At 42.6% G+C, this 13,427-nt stretch overlaps 1 non-coding gene across 1 annotated transcript; it reads left to right on the plus strand.

Annotated features, from left to right (window-relative positions):
• The first annotated feature begins 2,412 nt into the window (after positions 1–2,412).
• On the plus strand, positions 2,413–2,487 carry Trnas-cga. The gene has a single exon. It is a non-coding gene; the product is annotated as a tRNA-Ser (tRNA).
• Positions 2,488–13,427: the final 10,940 nt, after the last annotated feature.

Consider the following 13,427-nt stretch of genomic DNA (forward strand, 5'->3'; position numbering starts at 1 on the left):
GTTGCATACAATTCATATGGCGGACGAGCCACTGTGTCCGCAGTGCAGTGTTATAGACACTGAGGAGCATCGCCTGATATGCGGTCCTTCGGCGGACGTATGGTGTTTGGTCAAAAAAATGATCGCCTTCCTCCTTCGGGTGGGGCCGCAAACAATAGAACCACGCACACTACTTCTCCCAGATAGGACATATTATCCCCGAACGAAGACAAACGCAGTGACTTGGATTCGAGGTTTGACTGTGCGTTATCTTTTCCGAGACGGCAGTAAGAATGTGCTTGACTTTTGGGCCTTACTACAGGAACATCACTCACAGCTTATGAGACATCCGAGATATCGAACATATTACGCAAATTTTTTAGGGAGTGCCTTGCTTGATCAAATGGTTCAAATGGCTCTGAGCACTATGGGACTTAACATCTATGGTCATCAGTCCCCTAGAACTTAGAACTACTTAAACCTAACTAACCTAAGGACAGCACACAACACCCAGCCATCACGAGGCAGAGAAAATCCCTGACCCCGCCGGGAATCGAACCCGGGAACCCGGGCGTGGGAAGCGAGAACGCTACCGCACGACCACGAGATGCGGGCTCTTGCTTGATCCCCCACCCAGTTGGGGTGTCCCGGGTAGGAGAATGTAATTATTGTCTATAAGTATCAGAACAAGAAAGGACCAGGACAGTGGAGAGGATCCACAAACACACGTGAAGACGTACCCTTCACCAACGCGAGGTATGGCGGGATTAGGGAGGTACGCGCCTAAAAGAGGAACGTAGAACGTTATTGTTTTGTACTGACAGAAGCAGGATATTTTATTTTATTTTTTCACTATTATGTAAAAAAAAAGTCCACTTATTTACGTTTCCCAGAAAAATTTTATTTTATAAAGTCATCGTCTTATATATTTTTAAAAAAATGCTAGAAGCAGTTTATGTTTGTTACTGTTACACCGAATGAAAAAAAAAAAGTCGGTAGAGCACTTGCCCGCGAAAGGCAAATGTTCCGAGTTCGAGCCTCGGTCCGGCACACAATTTTAATCTGCCAGGAAGTTTCAACATATTACGTCTTCCTATACACGTCTGACGAAATGACGACAGCAAGAAAATTCGAGAAATTAGAGCTAATACGGCGGCTTACCGACAATCATCTACCCACGCTCCACTCGCGAGGTCCCGGCGGAGGTTCGAGTCCTCCCTCGGGCATGGATGTGTGTGTTTATCCTTAGGATAATCTAGCTTAAGTAGTGTGTGTGCTTAGGGACTGATGACCTTAGCAGTTAAGTCCCATAAGATTTCACAAACATTTAAAATTTTTTTTCCATTCGCGAATGGAACAGATAAGGTGGGATCAATTGGTGGTACCAGAAGTACCCTCGCTACAGAGACGGAAGGCGAAGTCTATAAAGGAAAAGTAAACAAAAGGGACGAAGCGATTGTTCGGATTAGGACTAGTGCTACCCTCATAAGAGGATACCAAGACGACGCCAGAAGAGTTACGGTGCAGTGCATGTGGTGTTGTCAAGAGAATTCGGAACTGCATTGAAGTCGGAAGTGAAATTTACGAATATCAACTCTGAAATAATTTTCCACTTGCTTAGCAGCATCTGTATTTTTTGGGGTTACATTGCAAAAGACGTACATCTGTAAGCAATAAAAATGGGAGGTTGTTGTATGGAATGTTTTATTCCACACCCTGCATTTTACGTAGATGAAACGGCTACAAACAACATTTAAAGTATTAATAGAAGGATGTAGTGTAATACGCAGTCCTCAGCGGCTGCTGTTGGCCGCGGCCCGACATTCCGCGCAGCTGCGATGCCCTCCAGTGAACCCAGGGGCCCGGATGCGTCACCAGGAAGCCGTGCCAGCCAACATGCCCTCCCGGCGATCAAACACGGAGGCCGCCACGTGAGTCGCAGCACGCGCCCCTCTGCCACACACCTGTCCACCAGCATCGCCACTGGCTACCGCCTTCACTTCGTTTGGAATCACACCAAGCAATCTAATGTTTTAGTGAAATTTCTTCGGGTAACATTGCGACAGTGAGAAGAGCGGTTCCTGATTCTACAGTAATGAGTGTAGTTTACCGTAGCACGAAACTTCCTGGCAGATTAAAACTGTGTGCCGGGCCGAGACTCGAACTCGGGACCTTTGCCTTTCGCGGAAAAGTGCTCTACCAACTGAGCTACCCAAGCACGACTCACGCCCCGTCCTCAAAGCTTTACTTCTGCCAGTACCTCGTCTCCTACCTTCCAAACTTTACAGAAGCTCTCCAGCGAACCTTGCAGAACCAGCACTCCTGAAAGAAAGGATGTTGCGGAGACATGACTCAGCCACAGCCTGGGGGATGTTTCTAGAATGAGATTTTCAGTCTGCAGCGGAGTAGGAGACGAGGACGGGGCGTGAGTCGTGCTTGGGTAGCTCAGTTGGTAGAGCACTTGCCCGCGAAAGGCAAAGGTCCCGAGTTCGAGTCTCGGCCCGGCACACAGTTTTAATCTGCCAGGAAGTTTCATACCAGCGCACACTCTGTTGCAGAATGAAAATCTCATTCTGGAAGCATCCCCCAGGCTGTGGCTAAGCCATGTCTCCGGAACATCCTTTCTTTCAGCAGTGCTAGTTCTGCAAGGTTCGCAGGAGAGCTTCTGTAGAGTTTGGAAGGTAGGAGACGAGGTACTGGCAGAAGTAAAGCTGTGAGAACGGGGCGTGAGTCGTGCTTGGGTAGCTCAGTTGGTAGAGCACTTGCCCGCGAAAGCCAAAGGTCCCGAGTTCGAGTCTCGGCCCGGCACACAGTCTTAATCTGCCAGGAAGTTTCATATCAGCGCACACTCTGTTGCAGAGTGAAAATCTCATTCTGGAAACTTACCGTAGCACGTTTGGTCCTTCCTGTAGCAGTCACACACGGCAGCTCGGTCGGAGAAAGATCTTTAGCTGAAGATTGGAAAGTTGCGGAAGTCACGCCAAAATACTCGTACATCAAAGGAAACAGAAGTAATTCGCTGAATTATAGATGTATATCAATGACATTGGTAGTAAGATTTTGGATCATACCTTGTGTTTCAACATTCTGAAATATCTCGAAGAAAACCATCTATTCACCCTTAACTAGACCCTAATCAGAAAACACCGTCTTTGTGAAACACAAATGGCTCTTTATTGGCGCGAAATGAAGAATACTATCGGTAGGGGACATCAAGTTGAAACCAAATTTCTAGTCCATATTTCTATATTCCCGAAGGTTTTTGACACGGCTCCTCACAACCGCCTTCTAAAGAAAATTTGTGGTACGTTCCTATGGGACCAAAATGTCATCGGCCCCTAGGCATACAGACTACTTAGTCTAACTTAAACTAACTTACGCTAATGACAAAACACACACCCATGCCCGAGGGAGGATTCGAACCGCCGACGGGAGCAGCCGCGTGAAACGTGGCAAGCCGCCTGAGACCGCGCGGCTACCCCGCGCGGCGCCTTCTAAGACATAGCCTGTCTATGGAGTATTGTCTCGGCAGTGCTACATGATTCGCGATTTCCTGAAGGTCAGAGTTGGTAGTAACTGACGGGAAGTCATCTAATCAAACCGCAGTTAAATCTGCATTTCCCCAAGGAAACGCTGTAGACTCTCTTACGGCATATTCTTTTCTTACTCAATTGGGAGACAATCTGAAAAGCCCTCAGAGATTATTTGCAAATAATGCTGTCGTTTACCGTTTAGTAACATCATCGAAAGATCAAATCAAATTAGAAAATGGTTTACACAAGATATCTGCATGCTGCGCAAGGTGGCAATTGAGCCTGTAACAATAAAAGCGTGAAGTTCTCCTCATGAGAACTAAAAAAAATTCTCTTAAAATTTGATTGCAAACAATTTAAATTGGAACCGTCACAGAAAATATTATGTAGAACGCAAATCAGACTGGGTTTTAAAGGCAGAAAACGTAACAAAGCTCTGAAAGAGACTGCCTACACTAATGCATTTCTGCTATCAGGTTGTAAGAGGTACATGAATAAGCAATTTATTGCTAGGGCACTCGAGCAGATGTAATTCCTGGGCTTACCTTATACCACATTGCTCAGGCACCGCCATTTCTCTCCACGACCGGCCCAACCGTTCGACCGCGAGCTGCACCCACTACTGCTGCCAACACTGCTCTCTGGTCTGCGATTCTATTGTAGCTTACATATCGCAGGCAGTGCCTGAGCATTCCATCGAAGTTACATCCGCTCGAGTGCGCTAGCAATAAATTTATTATTCATAGACCTCTTACAACGTGTTTTATTTAATCTATACAGAGTGTTTGGAAATCCACGTTACAAACTTCAAGGACTCGCAGAGAGGCGCGAGTACGTATTATTTTGAGTAGGGACTCATGTCCGCAAACGTTCTATGACGATTTCAATCCAGTTGTTTAACTTATCCATTTCTGCCTCAGGATTTTATCTTGGCGTGACGCAATATAATTATTAAATAACAATTCGGAAGGAAGCATAACGAAACATCCACTTATCAGTTAAGCACATTTACTTGTATTAAAACTAACTTTGCGTGTTTACATCATTCCAAAACAAACAGAACCTAGCACGCTGTACGTAGAGAACAGTACTGATACATTTCATCATCAGGTGACCGTCTGACTAACTACACGTCATCTTATCTGTCCTATTGCATACCAGGAGAAGCAACTCCGAATGTCTTCTCTTTCGCTCAGGAGACGTGGACACATAATTGAATTGAAAACGTCATAGAAGTGGTACCTACTCGTGTCTAGGCTCGAAGTTTTGTAATATTTTAAGGATGGGTTACGATAGTTGTTTGGGTCGATTCACTGTGACAGTCTTCTTGTTGTATTGGCTTCAAAGAAAAATATTGATATGTTTTTAACTAATCTGTTTTACCTTGTATCCAGTGACGGTGGTCTGTGACCGAAACCGGTACACGACATATAGCTTAAATGAAACAGTTGATGGTTAAAATGTATTTTCCAATACGTAATGGCTGTTGGGTCTCACCTAATAAAAACATTAAATGCCTACTCTAAGCTTTTCCGTCCTCTTCTGGACTGTTGTAGCAGATATTGGATCCTTACCCGTCAGAACTGGTAAGAGGGCATCGAAAGACTGCAAATTCGGGAGGCTCACGTCATTACATAATAGGGGAGACTGTGCCATGGATAAGACCAGCAAGTTTCAAACACGGTAATTGAAACAAAGATGGTTTTTGCGGCGGCAAGATGTTTTCACGAAATTACACTGACCAGCTTCCACCTCTAAGTGCCAAAACACTTTGTTGACTCCCACTTACTTCGGAGAAATGATGATCACGATAAAATCAGAAAAAGCAGGTCTTGCACGAAACAGATTATGTGTACATTTTCTCCACGTGTTTTCAGAGAGTGGAGTGGTGGATAAATAGTCTGAAAATAGTGTTATCAACCGTCTGGTAAACACTTAAATTTGAACTGCAGAGCAGTCATGCGGATTTAGATGTCCTTTTACTGGAATTTAAATTCAACAAGTGAAGCGTAAGTAGACTTGTTTACTTACCATATTTGTTTTGTTTCCCTCCTCTTCAGAGTCATCGTCAGCACCATTCAGCACTTAATCGAAAACTGGAATCAAAAGCCATTCCCATTTTCAGTGTAAATGAAAATTGCGTCACAGGTAACTGGAACGCTGTTAGATCCCTCACCTAGAACTTATCAGTATGCCTCTCTACTGAGTTTTTGTCACTTCAGGTAATTCTTGTGATTTGCAGTCGCTGCAACAAAATTTGCAAGCTTTGCAACTGGCCATTTAAGGACTCAACTCTTTCTTTTTACTTTTCTTACCTTGACATTTGTCGACAGAATAAGGAATAATTCTCTAAAAACAAGTAATTCGCCAGTTAGGAAAAACCTTTTCATTGTTTAAGTGAAGCGATTTTGAAGGTCTTTCTAGGGGTCGACTGATTCTTAGATATTGTAATTTATAATTCCGATCACAGCTAATAATTTCATGTTTATGGTCAGTGTTTCGATGACTGAACCAATCGTCTTCGGCAGATTGCTTCATGGTTTTAGCTGATCTCTCTGCCTGATTCAATCCATATAGATAACATAACTAAAGACATTCGATGCAGTACCTAATGAAGACCAACAGTGTAGTCGTCTAAATATTTATTCTACAGTGAGGCGGTATTTTATATCACGCTAACAAATATAAGATGGAATCCGTGAGGACTTGCTCCAGATCGACATGGAGGGTGACTGGAGACTGGAAGCGCAAAGCAGAATCCAGTGGAAGTGTAACCCGCCCGTTCCTCTGGGCCTAATCGCATAAAGCAAAGTAAGTATGCAAACTAACACATTTGTAAGCCAAATAACCTATACGTAAATGCAGGTTTAGTACGGTTTTCTGACACCTCCGTCTAACAAAGTGACTGCGATAGTTTTCTGCAAATAATTTGTTGAAAGTAACAGGATCTCCGTGGTGGACTTAGAATCTTTATTATTACATGGAAAAGTTCGTGATATTTTTATCCATTTAATCCGAGGATCATAAATGTCACGTGAGGTCATAAATAAATACAGTCCTGCTTTTGTGATGTGATTGAGTAAAGTGTGTATTTTAAATACTTTCGAAACTCAATTCTATTTGTGATTATGACTACCTTCCATTTACATGGCGACAGTCTTCACGGCTAAATAAAAGGCTTAGTGGCGTATAAAATCCTTTTCCTTAGATGCCATGACTGATCACAAATACAAATACGATAATCGGAAGCAATTCAATGAGTAAGTAATGGCGGAAGACATACAAAACGATGCCATTAGTAATTTGAACTATTTACGAGCATGTTTCCTGGACGCATCTTTATCCATAAGAATCCCACTGTCGACAACGTTCGCCTCTCCGTGTGTACATAATTTCGTAAATCTGAATACTGTTAGCAATAACACGCAAACAACAACATATATGTATTACTCGCATAGCCGATATCAACGATGTTGTTGTTGCTTGCAGCTAAATATGTACAGGCAGCTTGTGTTGAGTACTAGATAGACATTGGTAATGTTGTACTGAAAAGATTTTTGATAGCATGTTTCATTGAATTACTGCAGTCCATAGGTGTAGGGGAAGTTCGACAAGAAACATTCAGTGGCACTGTGTAAAATCTCTCACGGATCAGAAGCCGTGAGCAGACAAGCGAAGGCTAACAAGCTACTACTTTATTGCATTAACCTAACTGTCCAATACACACTTTTCTTTATATTTTGCGCACAACTTTGTACCCAAACTGTTATCAGATGAAAACCTCTCTGCGTCCTTTTCCAAACTCTTCGCGCCCGGCGGCAATTCTCAAAGACTTTCGCCAGGCCACAAGCGTCCGGCAAGTAATGTGACACTTCTGAAATAAAACCAGCGGCTTTACTGGTGCTATAATCAGGCAGACCTCGAAGCACAGGAGGAAGACTGTTAGATCCTCTGCTTGAAATAAATGAAAGAGCGCTTCCCTTTGTGAGCTTCTTTACCCTGTGATCTTTCCAGTATACTCAGAGATATGTGAACTGCTGACATAGCCTAGGTGCGTCGTTATAAAACAGATGAGTACTGACATTCTCCTCAAAAAACCCGTTAATGACTTTACACCTCTCGTAGTAGGCTTTCCCGTTTATAGGGAAAAAGGCAGAAGAGCAAGACCTTACTGAGGCGGTTTTTTACAAAAATAAACTTGACGTTGCAGTAACGTGCGATGAGTTCGGAAGTGGACTCGATTAGAAGTACTTACTTCTGTAGTCGTACACCGGCCGCTGGTACCCGCGGTTCCTCCTGGAAAATAGAAAACATACATATCATATCCTACTATAAAATAATGCTTTATAGATTTCGTATTTTTTAAATATTCATTGCAATGTCAGCTAATAATGTAGAATCAACACATTAACTGCTATCTGTTATCCGCTGCTTCGCTCGCTTATCAGTAGTTTTGTTATGATAAGTGATGGCCAGTAAGCAAGCTAGTCAAAATGATTCAAATGGCCCTAAGCACTATGGGACTTAACGTCTGAGGTCATCAGTTCCCTAGACTTGGAACTACTTAAACCTAAGTAACCTAAAGACTTCACACACATCCATGCCCGAGGCAGGATTCGGTGTATATATAGTGGTGTAGAGACGGATGTATAAAAATGTATGCAGTGCCGGCATATAGGCATATAATGAATGTGTTGCTGCTATTTTGCTTCATGTCGTATCTGAAGCATCCATTATATTTTCTAGTTGTATTTAAAAATGCCTCGAGTCATTACATTCGCGCAGAGGTAGAGTTTTTAGGGGTTTCTCTTTCTCACCTAGTACTGAATGTGAGATTTTGCCACCAGAGCAACAAAACAACAACCATTTCTTCCTTCCATTTTAATGCATAATGCTGCCTACAATTTTGATCCATCCCTGTATGATGACTACTTTATGATTAACGTAGTAAATTAATTGATCAGATTCAATTGTATCCTCAGCAAAACCCTCTCATGTTCCAAATGTAAAGGCATGACTCTCCGTTTGTCGTACGGCCTTTAAATGATGCCGTCGTTTTGAGTCTTCAAGCGTCTTGGCAGCTATGAGAGACGCGTGGCGCTCAGCGGCTAAAATGCGACGGCCTTGTGATGACCGCAGTTAAGCAACATCGGGCCCGGTTAGTACTTGGATGGGTGACCACTTGGGAGCACCGGATGGAACGACGTCAACGGGCTTGTTACTGACGTTAGTATTGAAGTATGGATGAAACACGTAGAGGAGTGCATAAACATTGTATTCACTACCAGAATCGTACTATGTAGAACTTAGGAGACAATAAAAGTATTTCCACGAATTTGATCAAGTTCAGACATTAAAGAGCAAATAGCTTTTTCGAAGAGTAATTATTGTTCTATACTTCGCGTTATATTTTTCAAATCATTAAAAATGTTGTGCTACTCACTTTCTAAAATAGTCTATGTTCTTTCTCAGCGTTCAACCTACCTCCATACCGGATTTCATGCGTATCGGTTCAGCTGTTTAGTCGTGAAAGCGTAACAGAGGTACTTCCGCATTTATAACGGTAGTATAGATAAGACCAAGAAAGTCATTTTATGTCTTTAGACAGTTGCTACTGAAGTGTGATCTGCAGCCGCGCAGGATTAGCCGAGCGGTCTACGGCGCTGCAGTCATGGACTGTGCGACTGGTCCCGGCGGAGGTTCGAGTCCTCCCTGGGGCAAGGGTGTGTGTGTCTGTCCTTCAGGATAAATTAGGTTAAGTAGAGTGTAAGCTTAGGGACTGATGACCTTAGCAGTTAAGTCCCATAAGATTTAACACATATTTGAACTTTTTTTTGTTATCTGCATTCCAAGGCAAAAGCCTCCCTTATCACGAGAAAGAGCCATATTTAGGATAATTTCTAAATAACTGAATCTTACGCAGAGGTGTTAGGATTTTCTACAGGTTGGGTCACTGCCGTTCGTGTCTGAGGATGAACTGCGAAACTTTCCTTCAGTAAGGTCAAGATCTTTTGTTTAAGAACACAACAAGAAGGATGGTTGTGAAGTGGATGTAAAATATTAAAACACGTAAAACCGCCCTTCTGACTCTTATAAACAGGTACAGCAATGAATGTAAACCATTTCATTAAACAAAATTTGTATTACATGCATCACAGAGTTGCGAAATAACGAGCTTAATAAGATTAATTCTATTCTTTATGGCGTCTCTGTTTCAAAATTGTTACTTGTGCAAATTTATGCATGATCAATTGGTGTGATGAATTCCATACTAGCGTATTTACCAATCTGATGCAAAATGTTTCTACTTCGAAGACTGATATTCCGAAATTGATAACCAGATTTTGATGACATTGATATTTGACCTGATGAATAGCAGTGCATCTGAAAAGCAGGAAAATGACAATTCACATAAGCGAAGAAATTGTGATACCCTCACGGACTAAATCAAATTATTCTCGTCCATCAGCCCCTAAAGTACAGGAGGGAATACAAATTTGGTTCTCAAATTTTAAAGCAGACAGGTATTTACGAAAGAATGGTGCGGAGACACACAATTTTACGTGACTGCGAAGAAGCGTATACTCAAGGTATGTGAAGAATCAATAAAATGACAGTTCCTTAAAACTGTTCGCCGACCAGGACTCGTACCTCGAAACTTTGCCTTTAGCGAGAAACTGTTCTACATTCTGAGTTTCCCAGGCTCGTTTCACGACCTAAACTCAAAGCTTTACTTCCACCAGTACTTGATAGCCTCTCATCAAAACTTCACAGGATTTCTCCTGAATGCGTTGCGGAACCAGCAGTCCTGGACAAACGGAGAAATGGCTTAGCTCATCCTTGGGAATTGTTTCTGGAATGCAATCAATACGATTCTCAGTACTCTGCCGAGGATGCTTCACAAACTATACTACTCATAAACTGCACGATCGTATAGATTTGATTTTTGCGGGTCTTAAGATCGTTTTTGTCATTACACCGTAAGTGACCCTCTGCAATCTCAAAACACGACACTTTTGTCATCATCATATTACAATACAATTTTTGCGGATGTGATACAAGATGTGATTACTGATATACCGAGCGATGCTGTGTAGGGTCACAGCTTTTGTATTAGTACGTAGGTTGGGTGGCTAAATTGGGGGAGGGGACCAAAGAGCGAGGTCATCGGTCTCATCGGATTAGGAAACGATGGGGAAGGAAGTCGGCCGCGCTCTTTCAAAGGAACCATCCCGGCAATCGCTTGAACCGATTTAGGGAAATCACGGGAAACCTAAATCAGGATAGCCGGACGCGGGTTTGAACCGTCGCCCTCCCGAATGCGAGTCCAGTGTACTAACCACTGCGCCACCTGGGTCGGTATTTTGTGTGTAATAGGGTAGGGAACGGCATATATCACCAGGCAACTACGGCCCTAGCGGTGTACATGAGGGACTGGACCGGACAGGTGATGTAACAAAATGTGTGTCCAGAACACGGCCTGTAATAGATTGGTTCCCAACTGGGGCGTAATTACCACCTCATGTGTGGTAAATGTAATTTTCTGAGGGTAAAATGAAAATGTTTCAACCGTATTTCAGTAATGACACTAACAAACAATGGAAGCTCAGATACGAATATCAACAATGTAGGAAGAGACGGATTTCTACTTACCCTAAAGAAGACACGTAAAGTTGCAGACAGGCACAATTATAATACACTCACATATAGCTTTCGGTCACAGTCTTCGCCAGCAAAAGACACACACACACACACACACACACACACACACACGACCGCCAACTCTAGCATGTCGGGCCGTAATCCGCCACCGAGATACTGGAGTTGGCGGTCGTGTGTGTTTGTGTGAAGTGTGCTTGCTTGCGTGTGTGTGTATCTGTGTGTGTGAATAGTGCGTGGGTGTGTCTCTTTTACTGGCGAAGTCTGTGGCTGAAAGCTATTTGTGTCCTTTAATTGTGTCTGTCTGCAACTTTACGTGTCTTTACGGTAAATAGCACTCTGTCTTTTCCTGCATTGTTGTTAGTCATGAAACTATTTGTTTAACATATCACAGTTATTGTCACTATTTCATAAGGTTTTAAGGCCGATTAGAAAAGTTACCAAAAATACTAGCACTAACATGTGACACATTGTGGTGGGGCTTACAGTTTTTGTAACAAATATATGAGCAATATTTTCCTCACGTAGTACGCCCCCCATCCGCATACTTTGTACCTTGCACCTATAACTGTAAAACTGAGACATATACGTCACATATGCTTAAACATCTGCTTCTCCAAGTTGTACGTAGTTCCTGCAATTGATCAGAAATTGCTTCAGTATTGGTTTCTCAACAATAAACGAACTAATTGACAGCACAACAGTATCTCTGTAAGAGGCCCTACGCCGCTGTAGAGTCAACGCAGTATATTATTATTATTATTATTATTATTATTAGTAGTAGTAGTAGTAGTAGTGGTCAGACACAAAGCACTGACAGCGCAAAGTCTTCCAGTTTCTGCCAGTTCAGAAATAAGCAGTCCAGCGATCAAGTGATCGTCAGAGAGCAAGCCTAATTATTGTGCACACATTTTAATTTGGTTGGTTTCAAATGTGTTGCCAAGTGGGGATAAAACAGAATTTGGTAGCGAGAGAAGTGGTGTTTTGCTACAAGTGTCTACCCTCGGTGTGGATAGCCTTCCGTTCTGGTGAAGGAGTTGCAACTAGCACTCTTGATGGATTGAGAACATCGTCATCGTTCCATAAACGAAAAAGATTGTTAGAAATAAACAGCACAAATTTTCTCATTTACTCGTCAGGCATTAGTAAGACATTTAGAAAAACTAAACACCATTTATTTTCTTCATTTTAAACATGAATGTGTTCAAAGAAAACTGTATTTCGTTCTAAAGATTGATTATGACGGTGCTGGGTCTGGGTATTGAGAAGGGGGGGGGGGTTAATAGTTCAAATCTGATTATACCCTGGAGTAACGGTCTCAGAAAGGTTTCAACCTTTACATTTTTGGTTGCGGCAGCTTTGTCTTGTTACAGAAAGCCACTTTGCCTCTTGCAATCTTGGTTACTACGTCTTTCTGGTAATGTCCTTTTTTATATATGAGCTGCAAGTCTGCACTAGATAAATGAAACAGTAGTGGGATATGTCCATTTGACAGCCTTCTTTACTTGAAAACTGTTACAATGGTGCAGTATTCAATTATAAGACTGTTACTTTAAACTAATTATTATCTAGAGTATTTTCACGGAAAATGAAAAGCTGACACTGTTCGCGGAGTAGAAAACCTTTTGCAGATACAAAGCGGACAAAGCTGTGGCGCTCTGACGTCTGGATTCACTTCATCAAACGTCCGCCCTCGTTAGAGTCGCCTGCAGTACCAGAGTGCATTCACCCTTTGCAAAAAAGTGACTTTCTTCTTAGTGCCACATAATGTTCGACTGTTCTCAGACAGATCAAGTACCATCTCCGTGGAGCAGCGGAGTCGTCAGAACACACCAACGGCCCGCTCTGAAAGAATTACTGTTGCACGAACAACGGCCGTGTCTTGTAGACAGGTACTTGAGCCGCTGCGCTTGAGAGGAGAGCGTCACCACATCCAAGAGAGGACCTCCGCCTGTTCCCCGTGGACGCTGATATGCGGCAACTCACAGAACAGGCGCATTCTGGTGTAATAAAAGGAAATGCCTCTGTGGGAAGGCTGTTTCGGAAATAATTGAACAAACTCGTTCCAAGTCACCAGTTTTGAGACATGAAGGTGTAACCAGAAATACTGTATCACATTTGTTTCAGTATTTACTGTTGTGTGTAATAATTTAGGAACAAATGCAAGTCTGTTTGAGCAGGAAATGAAAAAGGTAGTTAGTCTCCATGCGCTACGCACTGTTAGGCATGACAGTAAAGCAAACTGCAGGTCGTACG

This window comes from Schistocerca piceifrons, chromosome 1 (assembly GCF_021461385.2).
Source record: "Schistocerca piceifrons isolate TAMUIC-IGC-003096 chromosome 1, iqSchPice1.1, whole genome shotgun sequence".
In the NCBI taxonomy this organism is placed as follows: Eukaryota; Metazoa; Arthropoda; class Insecta; order Orthoptera; family Acrididae; genus Schistocerca; species Schistocerca piceifrons.